This window comes from Bufo bufo, chromosome 11 (assembly GCF_905171765.1).
Source record: "Bufo bufo chromosome 11, aBufBuf1.1, whole genome shotgun sequence".
NCBI classification, from domain to species: Eukaryota; Metazoa; Chordata; class Amphibia; order Anura; family Bufonidae; genus Bufo; species Bufo bufo.
This window is the reverse complement of record NC_053399.1, coordinates 13421777-13442992: the sequence shown is the minus strand read 5'-3', so window position 1 is coordinate 13442992 and position 21216 is coordinate 13421777.

Sequence of the window (21216 nt, the reverse complement as noted above, 5' to 3'; positions counted from 1 at the left end):
TAATAGCTGATCCAGGACGGCTCGTACTGGAAGTAGTCAAAGTGCTGGCTGGGTGACTACTCCCCATGGTCCAGGCCCGGTTTTGCCAGGCATAAAAACCAGCCAGAACTGCCAGGTGGGAACAATTACCTCCGTCGGACAGTGTGTAACAGTACAGCCTGGATCACAGCGGCTCCCTGTGACGATACGCTGACTTGCGCTCCAGCGTGGAACGCACCGGCCGTCTGCGATGATACGCTGGCTTGCGTTCCAGCGTGGAACGCAGCGACCGCTTGTGTTGTTACGCTGGCTTGCGCTCCAGCGTGGAACGCAGTGGCTGCTGGGCCCTCCTGTGACTCCGCCCACTTACCGTCCGGCCCTTAAATAGAAGACAGGTGCTAAGCAGGGTGTTCCACTAATGGAGTGCGCACCCTGCTAGCTCCACTGCATCTGAGGACTCTGTCCACATATCCAGACCTGGATCCCTAACAACAGCGTGAAGGACTGTCTACCTTCTTGCCACTGGCTTCCCCACTGCTGGCTTCCTAGCCAGGACCAACTAACCGCAAGTATATGCCTGTTACCTGCTCTGATTAATGTCCTGGAACTCTGAGTGGGGTGGTTCCTGACTGGTGTGAGACGATACTCCCAAACCAACTCTGAACCTACTGCATACTATATACTAAACTGTGGACATGCTCTGAACCTACTGCATACTATATACTAAACTGTGGACATGCTATACTAACTCTGAACCTACTGCATACTATATACTAAACTGTGGACATGTTCTGAACCTACTGCATACTATATACTAAACTGTGGACATGCTCTGAACCTATGGCATACAATATACTAAACTGAGGACATGCTATATACTAACCCTGAACCTATTGCATGCATACTAGATACTAACTCTGAACTGTGCACAAGCTTATACTAACTTGTGACTCCTGTAATACTGGGAGACCTTCCTCTCCAGCAGTAATACTAAATAGATGGATAGCGGTAAATGATTTTGTTACCCCAAACTCTCCGCCCAAGACTGAGAGAGACGCCTGGGGTACATACTGAGTAACCGCGAATCCCACAGCCAAGAACAAGGGCAGTGGGATAATAGTGCATGTCCATTGCTTCCGCAGTTGAGATCCTAACTGATCAACTAGGTGCGTTACATAACATATTAGTGGAACCCACATGGATCCAGCGGAGGTTGCAGGTCACCTCGTCACCCTCACTAAGAGGGTGGAGACCCTCAATGTGACTATACAACATCTCCAGCTAGAAAACCAGGCAATACGGCAACTTGTCACTCAGGGGCCAGGACACCCCCGTGATGGACCAGAACCCAAGGTCAGCCCACCTGAGATATTCGCGGATGACCGAAGGCAGTTCAGGGATTTCCTGAACGCGTGCAAACTAATGTTTGAGCTGCAGCACGGGACTTACCCAACTGACAGAACAAAAGTACTTACCATGATCTCATACCTCAGGGGGGAGCCCAGAGCATGGGCCAATACTTATTTAGAAAAAGAAGACCCAGTCCTGGAATCCTTCCCTCTGTTCCTTGAAAAAATGGCCCTTCTCTACGAGGACCATAATAAACAGCTGACCGCTGAGACCGCTATACGCAGCCTTAAACAAGGGAGACGACCTGTAGAGGACTTTATTGCGGAATACACTCGCTGGGCCCGGGAGACTGAATGGAATGACCTCACTCTTAGGAATCAGTTCCGCCTAGGTCTTTCCGAGGCCCTGAAGGATGAATTAGCCCGAGGAGAATTACCACTTACACTTAATGCCTTGATGCAGAAGGCCACCACCATTGACAGACGGCTGAGGGAACGCAGAGCCGAGAGAGTCTCAGGCTTCACACCCAACCCAAGACCGTCCAGCCAGGGTCCTGCTGTAGAGATGATGGAGATTGGGGCGATCCGAGGTCCTCTGACCGAGAGAGAGAAAGCCAGGAGACGTAACCTCAACCTCTGTTTATATTGTGCGTCTGCTGACCATACCGTTGACGGATGCCCCGCGATACGTAAGAAGTGCGAAGGTAAGAGCGGCACGTCTTGTACCTTAGGCAGTACAAAAAATAGTACTGGTGGTTACATATACACGTCTCTCACCTTACAGTGGGACCCAAACCGGATTATCGTTGAAGCCATGGTGGACACGGGAGCATCGGGGAATTTTATCGATATGCATCTGGTTGAGCGAAATAAAATTCCCCACATGAGAAAAAACGTTCCGATATCCGTGAGTTTCATTGACGGTACCACTTCTAGTCCTATCCACAGTCAGACTCAACCCCTCATGGTGACATGTGAAAATAACCACACAGAATTCTTATCCTTTGATATCATACACTCTCCATTGTTTCCCGTGATTCTTGGGTTGCCATGGTTGCAAATACACCAGCCAGCCCTCCTATGGAAACAGGGGAGAGTTCAGTTTACGTCGCCTTATTGTATGGAGACCTGCTTTCCTCTCAAATCTCTCATGCACGTGGGAGTGAACCAGGTCCCCAGCCAATACGCAGACTTTGCTGAGGTATTCAGCGCAAAGAAGGCGGAATCTCTTGCGCCCCATAGATCTTACGATTGCCCCATAGACTTGCTGCCGGGTAGTGAGATACCCACGGGTAGAATTTATCCATTGGCACAACCAAAACTTGTTCACCTCAAACAGTACCTAGAAGAGAACTTACGAAAAGGTTTTATTCAGCCTTCAACCTCCCCGGCAGCAGCAGGGATGTTCTTTGTGAGAAACAAAGACTCAAGCCTAAGGCCCATTATAGATTACAGAGCCTTGAACAAAGTAACAATCAAAAATAGGTACCCCTTGCCACTAATATCCGAACTCATAGAAAGATTACAAACAGCAACAATCTACACCAAGCTGGATTTGAGAGGCGCATACAACTTAATTAGGATCAGAAAAGGTGATGAATGGAAGACAGCTTTCCGCACTCGGTATGGTCTCTTCGAGTATACAGTGATGCCCTTCGGGTTGTGCAACGCCCCTGCCACATTCCAAAATTTTATTAACGACATCTTTAGGGATCTACTGGACGTATGTGTAATCATCTATCTTGATGATATACTAGTGTATTCCGATAACTTACACGATCACAGGAAACATGTCCGTTGGGTTCTCGCACGGTTAAGTGTTCATCGCTTATACGTCAAACAGGAAAAATGTGTATTCGAGACTACCTCTCTTCCCTTCCTCGGATACATAATTTCACCCAAAGGTATCCAGATGGATCCCTCAAAAATCACTTGCATCCAAAATTGGCCGATTCCGGATTCCAGGAAAGCTCTTCAACGGTTCCTGGGGTTCTCAAACTTCTATAGGAAATTCATTAAAGATTTCTCCGCTACCACGAAACCACTAACCCGCTTAACTAGTGTCAACACGAAGTTCGTTTGGTCCAAGGACGCCCAATCAGCGTTTGAGTTATTAAAGAACAAGTTCACTACGGCACCGATACTGACTCTCCCAAATCCGAACCATCACTACGTGCTGGAAGTAGACGCATCCCAGGCAGCCATAGGAGCCGTTCTGTCCCAGCGAAGCTCTTTTTCAACTCCGTTACATCCTATCGGGTTCTACTCCCGGACGCTAAATACCGCCGAATTCAATTACCCCATAGGCGAAAAGGAACTCCTCGCCATAAAGTGCTCCCTGGAAAATTGGAGGCATTTACTTGAAGGATCAATACACCCCATCACAATTTATACGGATCACCGTAATCTACAATACCTGAAAACCAATAAAACATTATCAGGCCGTCAAGTACGGTGGAGTTTTTTTTTTGACAGGTTTAACTTCCAAATTACATACCGACCAGGCTCAAAAAATGGGAAGGCCGACGCCTTGTCACGACTGGCTGAAATTCGCACCTCAGACACGGCCCCCACATGGATCATTCCACCGAAGAAACTCATCCTTGCCACCATAACGTTGGAAACCTAGCTCAAGGATGCTCTAATTAATGACCATGCTAATACCCCCCCTGGTCTTTCGCAGAACCAACAGGGTCTCCTTTACAAGGACAGCCAACTGTACATACCACCCTCCCTCACCAATCAGGTGATCAAACTTTGCCATGATTTACCCCTCGCGGGACATCCCGGCATTGCTAAAACCACAACCCTGATACGCAGGAACTTCTGGTGGCCAAAGATGACCAAACAAATTGAGGAATACCTTTCCACGTGCGAGACCTGTGCCTCATGTAAAACTGACAGAAACCGACCTTATGGTCTCCTAATGAGTCTTCCCATCGCCAATAGACCCTGGGAATGGGTCTCGATGGATTTCATAGTTGAACTTCCCCTTTCCCGAGGAAACAACACCATCATGGTGGTAGTGGATTTGCTGACTAAGATGGCACACTTCGTGCCCCTCAAGAAGTTACCCTCCTCCAAGGAAACGGCCGTGGTATTCCTGTCTAATATTATTAAGTTACATGGAATTCCTAGCCAGGTCATATCAGACAGGGGTTCGCAATTCGTATCCAAATTCTGGAGAGCACTTTGTTCCAGACTTCAAATCGACCACAGAATGTCTACCGCCTATCACCCCCAAACTAATGGGCAGAAAGGGTGAATCAGTGTCTGGAACAGTATCTCAGATGTCACTGCTCATTTCTCCAGGATGACTGAGAGGGCCTACTTCCTCTCGCTGAATTCGCCTATAATAATTCTACGAATTCCTCCACATTACATACTCCATTCTTTGCTAATTACGGATTTCACCCTAGGTCTCTTCCTCAAACCAGCCTTCCCACAAACGTTCCAGCCACAGACGATTATCTGACCACTTTGCAAACTACCCTTAAGACGCTAAAAGACAACCTTCAACGGGCAAAAGAAAGACAGAAGTGTTACTACGACCGTCGTAGGAGAGAAAGTCCTCCCTACCAGGTCGGGGACTCGGTTTAGTTATCAACAAAAAACCTTCGGTTGGGGGTACCTTCCAAGAAATTGGGAAGACAATTCCTGGGTCCTTTTCCGATAGAAAGGATTATTAACCCCAACACGGTGAGACTCACCCTTCCTCCGCGATTACAGGTACATCCCACATTCCACGTGTCACTACTGAAGCCGTTTAGATCTAGGCCGTTCCCATCAAGTGATCCTCGACCCTTGCCTCCGATAGAGGTCCAAGGAGAAGAAGAATTTGAAGTTGAGCAGCTCATTGATTCCAGAAGAAGACGGGGGAAGATCCAGTATCTCATTAGATGGAAGGGGTATAGTCCCCAGGATGACTCTTGGGAAGATGTGCAAAACGTTCATGCTCCCAGACTCCAAAGATTGTTCCATAGAAGATTTCCCAACCGACCCTCTCCTAGTGGGGTACCCCGGAGGGGTCCCTTAAGGGGGGGGTACTGTAACAGTACAGCCTGGATCACAGCGGCTCCCTGTGACGATACGCTGACTTGCGCTCCAGCGTGGAACGCACCGGCCGTCTGCGATGATACGCTGGCTTGCGTTCCAGCGTGGAACGCAGCGACCGCCTGTGTTGTTACGCTGGCTTGCGCTCCAGCGTGGAACGCAGTGGCTGCTGGGCCCTCCTGTGACTCCGCCCACTTACCGTCCGGCCCTTAAATAGAAGACAGGTGCTAAGCAGGGTGTTCCACTAGGGGAGTGCGCACCCTGCTAGCTCCACTGCATCTGAGGACTCTGTCCACATATCCAGACCTGGATCCCTAACAACAGCGTGAAGGACTGTCTACCTTCTTGCCACTGGCTTCCCCACTGCTGGCTTCCTAGCCAGGACCAACTAACCGCAAGTATATGCCTGTTACCTGCTCTGATTAATGTCCTGGAACTCTGAGTGGGGTGGTTCCTGACTGGTGTGAGACGATACTCCCAAACCAACTCTGAACCTACTGCATACTATATACTAAACTGTGGACATGCTCTGAACCTACTGCATACTATATACTAAACTGTGGACATGCTATACTAACTCTGAACCTACTGCATACTATATACTAAACTGTGGACATGCTCTGAACCTACTGCATACTATATACTAAACTGTGGACATGCTCTGAACCTACTGCATACTATATACTAAACTGTGGACATGCTATACTAACTCTGAACCTACTGCATACTATATACTAAACTGTGGACATGTTCTGAACCTACTGCATACTATACACTGCGTGCAGAATTATTAGGCAAATGAGTATTTTGACCACATCATCCTCTTTATGCATGTTGTCTTACTCCAAGCTGTATAGGCTCGAAAGCCTACTACCAATTAAGCATATTAGGTGATGTGCATCTCTGTAATGAGAAGGGGTGTGGTCTAATGACATCAACACCCTATATTAGGTGTGCATAATTATTAGGCAACTTCCTTTCCTTTGGCAAAATGGGTCAAAAGAAGGACTTGACAGGCTCAGAAAGTCAAAAATAGTGAGATATCTTGCAGAGGGATGCAGCACTCTTAAAATTGCAAAGCTTCTGAAGCGTGATCATCGAACAATCAAGCGTTTCATTCAAAATAGTCAACAGGGTCGCAAGAAGCGTGTGGAAAAACCAAGGCGCAAAATAACTGCCCATGAACTGAGAAAAGTCAAGCGTGCAGCTGCCAAGATGCCACTTGCCACCAGTTTGGCCATATTTCAGAGCTGCAACATCACTGGAGTGCCCAAAAGCACAAGGTGTGCAATACTCAGAGACATGGCCAAGGTAAGAAAGGCTGAAAGACGACCACCACTGAACAAGACACACAAGCTGAAACGTCAAGACTGATTTTTCTAAGGTTTTATGGACTGATGAAATGAGAGTGAGTCTTGATGGGCCAGATGGATGGGCCCATGGCTGGATTGGTAAAGGGCAGAGAGCTCCAGTCCGACTCAGACGCCAGCAAGGTGGAGGTGGAGTACTGGTTTGGGCTGGTATCATCAAAGATGAGCTTGTGGGGCCTTTTCGGGTTGAGGATGGAGTCAAGCTCAACTCCCAGTCCTACTGCCAGTTTCTGGAAGACACCTTCTTCAAGCAGTGGTACAGGAAGAAGTCTGCATCCTTCAAGAAAAACATGATTTTCATGCAGGACAATGCTCCATCACACGCGTCCAAGTACTCCACAGCGTGGCTGGCAAGAAAGGGTATAAAAGAAGAAAATCGAATGACATAGCCTCCTTGTTCACCTGATCTGAACCCCATTGAGAACCTGTGGTCCATCATCAAATGTGAGATTTACAAGGAGGGAAAACAGTACACCTCTCTGAATAGTGTCTGGGAGGCTGTGGTTGCTGCTGCACGCAATGTTGATAGTGAACAGATCAAAACACTGACAGAATCCATGGATGGCAGGCTTTTGAGTGTCCTTGCAAAGAAAGGTGGCTATATTGGTCACTGATTTGTTTTTGTTTTGTTTTTGAATGTCAGAAATGTATATTTGTGAATGTTGAGATGTTATATTGGTTTCACTGGTAAAAATAAATAATTGAAATGGGTATATATTTGTTTTTTGTTAAGTTGCCTAATAATTATGCACAGTAATAGTCACCTGCACACACAGATATCCCCCTAAAATAGCTAAAACTAAAAACAAACTAAAAACTACTTCCAAAAATATTCAGCTTTGATATTAATGAGTTTTTTGGGTTCATTGAGAACATGGTTGTTGTTCAATAATAAAATTAATCCTCAAAAATACAACTTGCCTAATAATTCTGCACTCCCTGTATACTAAACTGTGGACATGCTCTGAACCTATGGCATACAATATAATAAACTGAGGACATGCTATATACTAACCCTGAACCTATTGCATACTAGATACTAACTCTGAACTGTGCACAAGCTTATACTAACTTGTGACTCCTGTAATACTGGGAGACCTTCCTCTCCAGCAGTAATACTAAATAGATGGATAGCGGTAAATGATTTTGTTACCCCAAACTCTCCGCCCAAGACTGAGAGAGACTCCTGAGGTACATACTGAGTAACCGCGAATCCCACAGCCAAGAACAAGGGCAGTGGGATAATAGTGCATGTCCATTGCTTCCGCAGTTGAGATCCTAACTAATCAACTAGGTGCGTTACACAGTGGAGCTCAGGAGGTCTGTGTGCTGTGGTCTGAGGGCTGTGTTGGGATCCGCAGCTTGAGCCGGGCTGGAGGGCTCAAACCCCTGTGAGGGCGAACAGCCGCCTAACGCCTGCCTGTGGACTTGACAAAGCAAAACTTCAAACAGGGTGTGAAGTAACAACCAGGAGAAAAGGTGACAGTTTTGTATATGAACTTTTCATGTGTGTGAACTATCGCCAAGCAACTTGCGTTTTTGTTTTGCTTTCAGGTGTGAATAAGCACTGATGTTTTGAACCAAGAACTTGTACTTTGCCTCTGTGCTGCACCCGCTAATCCTAACTACCAGAGCGAATCCCCACAGCTGTTACACAGTTAATATTTACATTAATGTAGATGGGAATTTATATAGTTTATTCTTTGAACCATTTTCTATGGATATTTCTATGGTTAGTTATATGCTGGCATCTATATTTTTGGTAATGCACTTGTTTTTCCATATTCCCTTCCCTGAGATCTATGACTCATTTCCTTTGTTTGCAATGCTTCACCCTTCTTCTGGAGTTTGTATCATGGATGCAGCTAACAGGCCACATGTAACAGGGACACATGTATTCTTCATGGTATGCTAAAGAAAGTATCATCTTTAGACCGCATAATACTCAGATCCATTCATTCTGCTGTATCCTGTTGTCTGATGTACAGAATAAAGCAACTTTGTGGATGAACACGGTATTGGTGAGTTCAGCTATCTGATGAGGATTGTCCGCAGTGATTATGTCTGCTTATACAGGCTAGGCATAGAGGTCTTACAAGGGATAGATCACTATCACAACAATTGGAGTCAGAATAAGGCTACTTTCACACTAGCGTTCGGGTGTCTGCTTGTGAGCTCCGTTTGAAGGGGCTCACAAGCGGCCCCGAACGCATCCGTACTGCCCTAATGCATTCTGAGTGGACGCGGATCCGCTCAGAATGCATCAGTCTGGCGGCGTTCAGCAAGCGGACACCTGAACGCTGCTTGCAGCGTTCGGGTGTCCGCCTGGCCGTGCGGAGGCAAGCGGATCCGTCCAGACTTACAATGTAAGTCAATGGGGACGGATCCGTTTGAAGATGACACAATATGGCTCAATCTTCAAACGGATCCGTCCCCCATTGACTTTCAATGTAAAGTCTGGACGGATCCGTTCAGGCTACTTTCACATTAAACTATAATGCAGACGGATACGTTCTGAACGGATCCAAACGTCTGCATTATAGGAGCGGATCCGTCTGTGCAGACATCAGACGGACCCGCTCTGAACGGTAGTGTGAAAGTAGCCTAATAGGATACCCAGAAATAAGAGATGAGCCACTAAACACTAGTAAATGGGGCAATGAGCCATAGGACACCAGGAACTAGAGACATAAGCCACTAAACAAAAGGAAATGGGACAATAAGCCGCAGAACAACAGGGAATACATAAGAGGTAGGCCCACTAAACACTGTCCCATCATCTTATATAGAAGTAATAGATTTTATTTGTGTCTGTCCCTTTTAATATTTGCCATCTTTTCTATAGCTACACATGTTACTGCATGAAGCTTCCAGCTCTGCGTTATCTCACATTTGTCTCAGTGAGGGAAATGAATTTGGTTACAGAATGTAGAATATAATAGGACATCCCCATTTCTATATTTCTCTTCTATATCCACAAATACACAGATTGCAGTTTTATCACACCAGCCAGGAGATAAAGTTGACAATACTATCCTCACATTACACTATCATTTTAATACAAAAAACAGAAATCATAGAGTCGCCCATTATTTAATACCTTGCATTGTCCCTAGTTAGAGATAAGCTGCAGTACACTCAGACTTCAGCAGCAAGCTCAGCCTGGCTCTGCTCAGCATTTGGTTTACTGTAAGCAAAACTCTGTAAAATTTCCTTAATACAGAATTTTTAGAACAGTCTTCATAACTTTTTATAAAAGGTTTGCATCATGACAATCCATGCTAGGTTATACCATCAATGCTGATCAACGGGGTACTGACTACTTTGACTCCCACTGCTTTCTCTGAAGGCCATATGCAGGGGTGGACTGGCCATAGACCCTAAAAAGAAATTTTACGGTGGGCTAATGCCCAGGTGGCTACTAGGGCCCTCCTTATGGTCTTCAGCTGGGTACATAAGGATCTGATCCTCTCAGCATTAATTAATGCACTTAGCTGGCTTCCACAGGTCCCTCCTGGATTCAACTGTATCACCGTCCCCCGGAGACTGATACAGTTGAATACTGTGATGCAGGTGGCAGTATTTCATTTGGTTCTACAAGGCCATTTTTTGTAATGCACTAAGGTACTGCTAGCAACCGCCTACCTCTGTTGTCCCGCCTTCTATCAATCTGGATCTGCTTACAACATGGGGTTGCTTTTAGTTTTTTCCAGGACCACTTTAAGTTCCCAGTCTGACTCTGGCCATAAGGTTTGCCATTGACTATAATCATACAAACATGCAACCAGAGAGGGCATTGAAATTCCTAGCACTGCTGCCATTTCTGTTTAGTGGACAGCTTGGTTCACAACGATGAAACCCTGGTGAAGTGCCACCAATGCCAGTCCTGAGATAACCTTCAAATCTTGCTGTAGACACAAGTAGTATTTCTTCACAGTCTGTTTTGATATGTAACTTGGGCACAGAAAATACTGCCATCCTGTCTCATTTTTTATTTTGATACAAGTCCTGGTCGGGGTATAACTATAAGGGCATGAGGTGGTATAATGGATTGGTATGGCTAACCTGTCATGTGTCTTCATTATACACAATCATACATCATGAGGTGGCCATGCAGTCCTTGGAGTATCACTTACCAAATGTAGCCCATATACTCTATATTTGTGCGAGTTCATTTTATAGGGGTTTCATTCTTTTTGAAGCCTATTACTTTGCTTTACATTCAGACTTAGGGTGTGTCAATGGGGGCGAAGTATTCTCCCTCATTGACAAACCTACTGCAGTCATGATCGATGAGAAGCAAAAATACATCTAGGATATAAGTAACCCATTTGGGGCGTGCGTTTATTGGTGCGGCAGATACATCGATGACTTGTTCATTATTTGGCAGGGAGATGTGCCTGCACAATATTTGAATGACAAACCCTTTAAAGGGAACCTGTCACCGGGATTTTGTGTATAGAGCTGAGGACATGGGTTGCTAGATGGCCGCTAGCACATCCGCAATACCACAGTCCCCATAGCTCTGTGTGCTTTTATTATGTAAAAAAAAAAAGATTTGATACATATGCAAATTAACCTGAGATGTGTCCCTGTACGTGAGATGAGTCAGGGACAGGACACATCTCAGGTTACTTTGCATATGTATCAAATCGTTTTTTTTACACAATAAAAGCACACAGAGCTATGGGGACTGGGTATTGCAGATGTGCTAGCGGCCATCTAGCAACCCATGTCCTCAGCTCTATACACAAAATCCCGGTGACAGTTTCCCTTTAACTTACAGTTTACAGATCACTATCAACCTACCAAATTTTTTTTTTTTAGATCTGACACTTCAGGGGGACGTTGGGCATCTCGTCATATCTTTCACGCATAGAAAATCCACTGAAGGCATCACAGTCTTACATGCGCACAGTTCGCATCCACATCATTAGGGGAACTGTAACAATTTTGAGATTAAAGTCCAAAGATTATAAAAAATTGGGTATTACAATGAGCAAAGAACATTGTGGGACAAAAACAGCGATCTATTAACTAGTAAAATCAAACCCGATGACAACACCAAGCTAACTATAGTACTATAATACAGCAACCTATTTACAGAGATAAAAACATTTTTAAATACTTTAATATTAACCGCCTCACGTCCGCCCATAGGATATAAACGTCCTATGGGTGGACGTCTATTTCTGACAGCACGTTTTAAAACGTCCTGTCAGAAATAGCAGCTGCACGCTAATCGTGCAGCTTGCTGATCGGGTTGCCCGCTGTCAGTGACAGCAGGGCAACCCAGAGATAAGGCAGGGACAGTGCCCAGGTGTCCCTGCCTTCACGTTCGCTGCAGACACAGCGCTCACCGAGCGCTGTGTCTGCAGAGCAGGAAGCGCTGTGCGCTTCCTGTTCCGGCCCGGCGGTCATGTGACCGCCGGGACCGGAGAGTGCAGGGGCTGTGTGAGGTCTCTCAGAGACCTCGATCAGCCCTGCTGTGAGGCTGTACAGCGCAGGATTGCTGCTGTACAGCCTCTATAGGGGTGCATTTGTCCTGTAACTGGGGCTACTATCTCAGCCCCAGTTACAGGAGAAATCAACTGTGAAAAAAAAAAAAAAAAAAGTGAAGTAAATGTCCCCCAGAGGTCTTGTATGAACTTATGGGGGACGAAAAGTGTAAAATAAAATAAAAATAAAATAAAGTGTTGAAAAAATAAAATAAAAAAAAGGTTCACATGTAAAAAAAAAAAAAAAAATCCCAAGTAAGGAATAAAAAAAAAAAAAAAAAATAGAAAAAAATAAAATAAAATAGACATATTTAGTATTGCCGCGTCCGTAAAAACCAGCTCTATAAAAATATCACATGACCTAACCCCTCGGGTGAACACCGTAAAAAATAAATAAAAAAAACTGTGTCAAAACAAGCAATTTTTGTCACCTTGCATCACAAAAGGTGCAACACCAAGTGATCAAAACGCGTATGTCCCACAAAATAGTACCAATAAAACCGTCACCTCATCCCGCAAAAAAATGAGCCCTACATAAGAAAATCTCTCAAAAAATAAAAAAACTATAGCTCTCAGAACATGGACACATTAAAACATAATTTTTTGGTTTCAAAAATGCTATTATTGTGTAAAACTTAATAAATGAGAAAAAGTATACATATTAGGTATCCCCACGTCCGTAACAATCTGCTCTATAAAAATGTCACTTGACTGAACCCCTCAGGTGAACGCTGTAAAAATAAATAAATAGAAACTGTGCTAAAACAACCAATTTTTTGGTCACCTTGCCCCATAAAGTGTTATAATGAATGATCAAAAATCATATGTACCCAAAAATAGTACTAATAAAACTGGCACCTTATCCCCTAGTTTCCAAAATGGGGTCACTTCTTGGGAGTTTCTACTGTAGAGGGTGCATCAGGGGGGCTTCAAATGGGACATGGGCATCTAAAAACCATGTGGAGTTCCTTTCCTTCTGCGCCCTGCCGTGTGCCCATACAGCAGTTTAACGACCACATGTGGGGGGTGTTTCTGTAAACCGCAGAATCTGGGTAATAAATATTGAGTTTTGTTTGGCTGTTAACCATCGATGTGTTAAAGAAAAAAATTGATTAAAATGGAAAATCTGCCAAAAAAGTGAAATTTAAAATTTGATCTCCATTTTCCTTAATTCTTGTGGAACGCCTAAAGGGTTAACAAAGTTTGTAAAATCGGTTTTGAATACCTTGAGGGGGTGTAGTTTCTACAATGGGGTCATTTATGGGGGTATCCACTATGTAGGCCCCACAAAGTGACTTCAGACCTGAACTGGTCCTTATAAAGTGGGTTTTTGGCAATTTTCTTACAAATTGAAGAATTGCTTCTAAAATTCTAAGCCTTCAATGTCCAAAAAAAATAAAATGACATTTCCAAAATGATGCAACATAAAGTAGACATATGGGAAATGTTAAATAATAACTATTTTATGAGGTATCACTTTCTGTTTTGAAAGCAGAGAAATTGAAAATTTAGAAAATTGGCGAATTTTTCAAATTTTTGGGTAAATTTGGGATTTTTTCATAAATAAAGGTGAAATATTTTGACTCAAATTTATGACTATCATGAAGTACAATGTGTCACGAGAAAACAATCTCTGAATGACTTGGATAAATAAAAGGCGTTCCAAAGTTATTACCACATAAAGTGAGATATGTCAGTTTTGCAAAATTTGGCCTGGTCAGGAAGGGGGCAAAGGGCCCAGATGGGAAGTGGTTAATGGGGGATCACATTTTGGATGATATTTTAAATTATAGATTTTGTGTGGTGTACAGAGGTCCTCAAATCTTCTCCACAGCCTATTTCTCTCTGAGCAGGTAAAGAATGCAGGAACTAATTGGAAACAACAAGAAGTTTTTTTTAGATGTGGCACACATCCATGTAGCGTCTGTTCATTTGTTAAAGCAGGTTGCAGCTTCCAGGATTTGCAAGGTAAATATAACTTGCTTATAAAAACATACATGAACTGTAACTCTGACTTTGCCATGTAAGTGATCATATGTATGGTGACATCTGAGGTAGGGAACAGTGAAGCACTAAGTTCAACCCACACTACTGTTCGAACCTACTTGGACAATCCGCCCTAAATGGCAGATTCCAACTGGGTGACGGTCCACCTCTGGGCTAAGCGCACAAGGCCTAAACAAGGGGGAGAAGGAGTAGTTAGGCAGACTGGGTCAGAACCAGATGGGCACAACAAGGATCAACTCAGAATCCAAAATCAGAACCAAATACAAGCCCGAGTCTAGACCAGAGAGTAATGTCAGAACCAAAACAAGAGCAAACACAGAGTCCAATACCAGATGGAACAGCACCAGGAGATTAGGTCAGTGGTAAAATCGTCAGTCTGGGAGAAGTCAGAGGCAATCCAAAGGTCAGAGATCCAGGAATTCAAGAGGCAGTTCAGTCAGCAGTCACCTGTTGAAATATCCTGCTGTGAGGAAGCACGGGACACTGGCGTCAAGCCTGATTATCCCGGCACCCCTCCAATCTGATAGGTCTAGCAGCCCTGAAGTCAGCACACATGGGACGCTGGCGCCGAGCCTCATTAGCCTGACGTACCTGCATACTGCTAGGCCAACCAACCCTGCTGTCAACAGGGCTGGTTGCCACGGCATGAAGTTGACGATACCACCACAGAGAAGCCGGGACAGGGTAAGTACTGACATGTGGCGTGTAACAAATATTTTATAGGTTGTACTACTTAGCTGACTTAAGGTTTGTATCTTTAAATGACATCACTGATCAAAAGAACTTCAATAGAAATACGTCCAATGCTTCGTCTTTTTATACAGGAACACTGACATGCAGTTCTCTTAGCTTAGCGGGTCAGGCAGAAGCAGATAGATAGTACCGGCTCCCTGTCTTTCCATGTAAATGATGTAAGTACAGATAGGACCGCCTTCATGTCTCTTTCTGTAAATGATGTAGGCACAGAATGTACTGCAATCCTGTCTCACCCTGTAAATGATGTAGATACATTTAATACTGCCTCACTATCTCCCTGTAAATGATTTAGGTACAGATAGTTCTGCCTCCCTGTCTATCCATGTAAATTATGTAGGTACAGATAAATACTGCCTCCCTGTCTCACTGTAAATGATGTCGGTACAGATAGTACTGACTCCCTGTCTTTCCCTGCAAATGATGTAGGCACAGAATGTACTGCCATCCTGTCTCACCCTGTAAATGATGTAGGTACAGATAGTACTGCCTCCCTGTGTCTTCCTGTAAATGATGTAGGTACAGATAGTACTGCCTCCCTGTCTCTCTGTAAATACTGTAGGTACAGATGGCATGGTTCCCTGTAAATGAGGTAGGTATATACAATACTGTCTTCCTGTCTCTCCCTGTGAATAATATACACTGCCTGTCCAAAAAAAGTCGCCACCTGGATTTAACTAAGCAAATAGTTCTGAGCCTCCTATTGGATAATTACTGCATGGGCGATTATCTTTCAGCAACAAGTTATTTAACCCCAACTGGTGCAATGAGTTGCTTCTCATTTCTTAAACAACCATGTTGAAAGACACATCTCGTGGTCGTGGAAAAGATGTTAGTCTGTTGGAGAAGGGTCAAATCATTGGCATGCATCAAGCAGAGAAAACATCTAAGGAGAATGCAGAAACTACTAAAATTGGGTTAGGAACTGTCCAACGCATTATTAAAACTGGAAGGATAGTGGGGACCCATCGTATTCGAGGAAGAATTGTGGCGGGAAAATGATCGTGATCGGCGATCTCTTAAACGTTTGGTGAAATCAAATCGAAAAAAAACAACAGTAGAACTAAGGGCTATGTTTAATAGTGAAAGTAAGAGCATTTCCACACGCACAATGCAAAGGAAACTCAAGGAATTGGGACTGAACAGCTGTGAAGACGTAAAAAAAAAAACACTAATCAGTGAGGCAAACCAGAAAAAAAGGCTTCATTTTGCTAGGGAGCATAAAGATCGGACTCTGGAGCAATGAAAGAAGGTGATGTGGTTTGAGTCCAGATTTACCCTGTTCCAGAGTGATGGGCGCATCAGGGTAAGAAGAGAGGCAGATGAAGTGATGCCCCCATCATGCCTAGTGCCTACTGTACCAGCCTGTGGGGGCAGTGCTATGATCTGGGGTTGCTGCAGTTGGTCAGGTCTAGGTTCAGCAGCAGTAAGTGCTCCAAGAATGAGGTCAGCGACTACCTGAACATACTGAATGACCAGGTTATTCCATCAATGGATTTGTTCTTCCCTGATGGCGCGGGCATATTCCAAGATGACAATGCCAGGATTCATCGGGCTCAAATTGTGAAAGAGTGGTTCAGAGAGCATGAGACATCATTGTCACACATGGATTGGCCACCACAGAGTCCAGACCTTAACCCCATTGAGAATCTTTGGGATGTGCTGGAGAAGGCTTTGCACAGCGGTCAGACTCTGCCATCATCAATGAAAAGACGAAAACATGCAATGCGAAAATTCACTGCAATATAAAGTACAAAATTGCATAAAAATTACAAGTGCTACACTATAAGTGAGAGATACTTGGCAAATCGTTTTGTACAAAATAATCTGAGCCCGTCTGCCGAACGTCAATGCAATCTCTATTAGACGGGTTCCTACGCTAAATTCTACCTGTTAGGCGCCATGACGGCTACCATACACTTCATGGAGTGTAGGTTACACAGCAGGCCCACTCCACAGCATCACCGCCGCCAATGGATACCAAGGGTTGTAGTGAGAGTCCAAAAACTATCTCACTCCTGGTGCAATGGCTTCAGGAGTGACTGACGGACCCCCCCCCCCCCCCCCTTTTTTTTGGTTTTTCTGCCATCATCAATGCAAGATCTTGGTGAAAAATTAATGCAACACTGGATGGAAATAAATCTTGTAACATTGCAGAAGCTTATCGAAACAATGCCACAGCGAATGCGTGCCGTAATCAAAGCTAAAGGCGGTCCAACAAAATATTAGCGTGTGACCTTTTTTTTTTTTGGTGGCGGCAGTGTATAACATTTGTCTTTAGAAGTGTCCAAAGGTCCATTTACATTGGACTGACCAATGGGCCAATCCTGTGAATACTTCATCATTTATGATCAGATGAGTAGGTTTGATGTTACATACTCTATCCTCCCATTTTTTAAGCTATTCCAGTTCTTAAGGTTAAGAAAATCATTACATTATACAACTGTTATTGACATATTTCTCTGTACCGACGCCCCACGGAGGACACTCTGCTTTCATTTACAACCTTCTGCTTCTCTCATACCATTATTTTGATTAACTCTTTTATTGCAAATTAGATTGCACATTATCACAATTAATTAATTACATTTCGGTGGAAAGAGAAGGCTGCAGAGGGCAGATTAGTGATTGTGAGCTGAAGTGGAATAAAAATAAATTCCTATTGATTCATTGCTCTCAACATCCCTACTACCACTTTATATTTTCCAATTAAAACAGTCCAATACAAGCAGCAAGCTGCAAAGTGATGTGGAGAAAATGCATCGTATGGAGTCACAAAGACAGTGACAGTAGCTAACAAGGTTCTCTGATAACGTTAATTCTGGTTTCTTCTAATCCTATTATACATATGACAATTGTATTTCTTGTACACTATCATGAACAGGCACACTAATTTACTGGGCTCATATAATTAACATGATTGGGGACAGTTACACTTACAACATTATTTGGGTAACACTTCCATATTTTATTGATAATAGATCATAGGACGCATAACCATTTCATCACACAAGAATGGGACAACATTCCTCTCCCAAAACTCCACCAATTGGTCTCCTCACTTCCCAGACGGGTACAGACTGTTGTTAAAAGAAGAGGGTGCTACATAATGGTAGACATTGCCCCATCACAACTTTTTTCAAATGCGTTGCTGCCATCAAGTTCTAATTGTAAATTTGTGTTCATGAAATGGTAAAATGTCTCACTTTCAATATCTGATATGTGTTCTATGTTCTACTGTGAATAAAATATGGGTCTATGCAATTTGAAAATCATTGTTTCCATTTTATATCCCAACTTTTTTGGAACTGGGTTTTGGAATTATGTAGGCACCTATATTACTGCCTCCCGGTCTCTCCATGTAAATGATGTAGGTACAGATAGTACTGCCTATCCTTGCATATCCTTTATTATTAGAGTCACCTTAGAGACAATTCCTCAAACCCAACACCAGTTCCAGAATGTGAAAAGCATCACTAGTCACCTTTCTAACATCTGCTGAGATAATTGCTGTTTAAAGGGAGTCTGTCACGTAATTTTCACCAATATAACAAACAGCCCCTCGGAAGATTGCAAACACATTCCAAACATACCTGTGTGCACTTTGTGTCTGTTGTGACACAGTGAGGGGTTTTGTCTAGAAAGGCAGGTATTTTCCTCCCAACATGTGCGGCTGGGCTGGTTTCCAGCCAGATGAGGTCAAATAACGGACCGGAGTTTAAGTGTCGGTCCGAGTTATGGCAGCACCTGGCTGTCCCTAAATAGGCAGCTGAGCTCAGCAGCTGAGTCTCTGTGTTGGGATCTGAGGTTTTGTGCCGGACTGGAGGGCTGAGACCCATGTGCAGGGGAAACAGGCCCCCTAAAGCCTGCTGTGGACTACTGGAGGCAGAACTGCCAACAAGGTGACTAGTGCAATATGAACTTTCCATTGTGTGTGAATTAACACCAAAGACTGCAAAGTGACGTGTTGTTTTGTGCAACTGCCGCAAGTGTAAATAAACACTGAAGTTTGAGTTAAGAACTTGTATTTTGCCTCTGTAGTGTGTCCGCTTATCTACCAGAGCGAAACCTCACACTGTATTAGATGTCCAGGAAAAGCACTTTTATTCTGCTGAAAAATGGGCAGCTGGGTAGATAGTACTGCCTCCCTGTCTGTCAATGTAATGATGTTGGTACAGATAGTACTGCCTCCCTGTCTCTCCATGTAATGATGTTGGTACAGATATTATTGCCTCCCTGTCTCTCCATGTAATGATGTTGGTACAGATAGTACTGCCTCCCTGTCTCTCCATGTAATGATGTTGGTACAGATAGTACTGCCTCCCTATCTCTCCATGTAATGATGTTCGTACAGATAGTACTGCCTCCCTGTCTCTCCATGTAATGATGTTGGTACAGATAGTACTGCCTCCCTGTCTCTCCATGTAATGATGTTGGTACAGATAGTACTGCTTCCCTTTCTCTCCATGTAAATATCGCAGAGACAGATACTACTGCCTCCCCGTATGTCCATATAAATGATGTGGGCACACACACAGTACTGCCACCATGTTTCGCCATGTAAATGATGCAGACACAGATAGTTTGCGCAAACTATCATTCTCCAGTTTTATACATTGTCTTTATGTAAAGAAGATAATCGTTGCCCAAAGCAAAGCAAAGTCCAGCCAGCTGGCCAATTTACCGCAGAATAAAAAGTGCTTTTCCATGGAATACAGACACAAAGTGCACACAGGTATGTTTGGAATGTGTTTGCAATCTTCCGAGGAGCGATGCTGTTTGTTATATTGGTGAAAATGACGTGACAGACTCCCTTTAAACACCAATTATCTCAGCAGATGTTAGAAAGGTGACCAGTGATGCTTTTCACATTCTGGAACTGGTGTTGGGTTTGAGGAATTGTCTCCAAGGTGACTCTAATGATAAAGGATATGAGGAGGCGAATGATTGATTCACCCCAATTACATTAATCAGCAAGCAACTTCTTGAGAGAACAGCAGTAATTTCCCAGACTGCCTCTGCTGTCGACAGCTAAAGCAAGAGAAGACATAAGAGTATGGAGTTAGACAACACAGGGTTTGTTTGTAGTCAGTAGCAAGGACAAATAGGTCTGCATAGTAGATGAATACACAAATTGTTAGACTTTTTTTTTAACCAAGATAACTCGCAAAGTTGCTTTGTGCTTTATTTCAAATGCATTTCAGCAGTCAAATAAATGATTGCAAAAGTATGTGCAGTGGCCGGGTGTGGGGTGGTCATAATGCTACACTGGGTCCCCCTGACACTGGCAAGGTGTCACCATGTGTCGCTGCTATCTGGAGGGGATATGGTAAAGCAAGTTCAGAGAGTCATGGTTTTGCAGTAAACCAGTGTGTTTCTTTACTGGAGGAACTCAAGTGCTAAACAATACAGGCAGTGCACTGAGCTGTCTTCTCCAGTCTCCTCCCTGACCAAAGGGCTGGTGAACTATCATCTGTGGCACAGTAGTGTCTTCTTCTAGTCACTCATACTATCTGGCAGAATCTATAGACAACTAGGGGCTCTACAAGCTCTCCTTATATACAGTCTCTAACTGAAGTAGAACCTTCTAGTGGGAGGGGTGAAATGGAGAAGCACAGCCTAAACAGAAACAATGTTGCAAATTTAGTCCATAGATTTGTACAGAGTTTCAATACTAAGTCTATCGGAATGACTTATCAGTTTTTCTAGACATAATAAAGTCTTTGGACATAAAAAGTCAGTGTGTCTGCCCCCCTACAAAAAAAATAATAAAAAAAAACAACTTTGCATAGTCCATTGTAGTAAGTGAAGATTTCTAACTTCTGAGGGCATAGATAGAACGTCTTAAAGTCTCTTAGTATTGGTTCACTGTGTATTAACTCTTTCCACAACACATTGCAGATATTGTGCAATAACAGTGCAAATGAACAGGATATATAACAATGAACATATAAAATGCAGTTCAAAAGTATAAGACAGTATAAATGCACACAATACCATAAATCACAGTGCAAGTTAAAGGGGTTGTCCAGCCATTAATATTGATGGCCTATCGTTAGGATAGGTTATCAATATCTGATCAGCGGGGGCCCGACAAGTCGCAATCCCGCCAATCAGCTGTATGAAAAGGAGGCCGCGCTTCATGCTTCATTAGAAGCGTGTTCTGTTCCAGTATCTTGCATTGTGCATTGGTATGCTCCTCTCTCT